The sequence below is a fragment of the Sceloporus undulatus genome, chromosome 2 (genome assembly GCF_019175285.1).
Source record: "Sceloporus undulatus isolate JIND9_A2432 ecotype Alabama chromosome 2, SceUnd_v1.1, whole genome shotgun sequence".
Lineage (NCBI taxonomy): Eukaryota > Metazoa > Chordata > Lepidosauria > Squamata > Phrynosomatidae > Sceloporus > Sceloporus undulatus.
The window spans coordinates 139,291,578-139,292,521 of record NC_056523.1 but is presented as its reverse complement, the minus strand read 5'-3'; the positions used below and the strand labels follow the sequence as shown (position 1 = coordinate 139,292,521).

The following is a 944-nucleotide window of genomic DNA, read 5'->3' as shown; positions in this document are numbered from 1 at the left end:
CCCCACAACAAACTCCAACTCCCAGAATTCCATAGCCTTGAGCCAGACAAGAGTTAAAAAGGGGGGGGAAGGGAGCTGGAGTGTCCCCTTCCTCCCAGAGTCTCTCTCTCGCCCTGGCGCCAGCCTCCCCGCCCTGACAAGCAGCTGCTGCAAAAGGCCCCTCCCGCCTTGCGTGTGTGTGTGTCAGCACAACTAGAGGAAGAAAGTCCACGGCGGCTTCCGTAGAGCTCCCCTCTTACCGTAATAAGCCCGCTGGGGTTCCGCTCCAAGCGGCCCCCTCTCTTTCTCTTTCGCCTTCCTGCCTCCCCCCCCCTCTCTCTCTCTTCTCGTCCGCCCCGCCTCAGCGGCTTCTGTCTTCGGCCTCAGCAGCGGAACAGCTTCCGCCACGGTCTTCTCGCGAGAACGCCGCAGAGCGGGCGGGGCTGGAAGGAGGAGGAGGAGGAGGAGGAGGAGAGGGATGGACGAGACGTTCCCTGGTGCTGAAGAGCGCATGCGCGGAGGTGGGACTGCCTGAAGGAGCTGATTGGTTGCCATGTTGAAATCTGGAGAGGGCTCCTGGGCCTTTAATGGGTGCCTTGGAAGATCAAGGAGGAAAGTGCACAGGCGGGCTTATTGCTGAACACAAAGACAATAAAGATAAAGACCACCGAGGACCTTCACAAGTTCAACCTAGACAGTGAAGACGCAGAAATAGTGAAAGGGTTTTCAGATATTGATCAGAGGGGACTGCAGCCAAGTAATCAGAATAAGATTAAGAATGAGGAGGGGGGCAGCTGTGAGAGAACTGGAAAAGGTCCTGGAATGAAAAGACATACGACTGAGCAGAAGGATCATACAAGCCATTGTTTTCCCATCGCCATGAAGGCATGTGAGAGCTGGACAGTTAAGGAAGAAGATAGGAAGAGAATCCATTCATTTGAGAAGTGGTGCTGGAGGAGATGCTG

At 55.4% G+C, this 944-nt stretch overlaps 1 protein-coding gene across 2 annotated transcripts in view; it reads right to left on the bottom strand.

Moving 5' to 3' along the window:
• GRB2 (growth factor receptor bound protein 2) overlaps nucleotides 1–391 on the bottom strand; it is a 75,015-nt gene extending 74,624 nt beyond the window's left edge. For both annotated transcript variants that reach the window (XM_042449588.1, XM_042449589.1), the window contains exon 1: nucleotides 240–391. The gene's annotated coding sequence lies outside the window, so the exon portion shown is untranslated. The remainder of the gene's footprint in view (nucleotides 1–239) is intronic.
• Nucleotides 392–944: the final 553 nt, after the last annotated feature.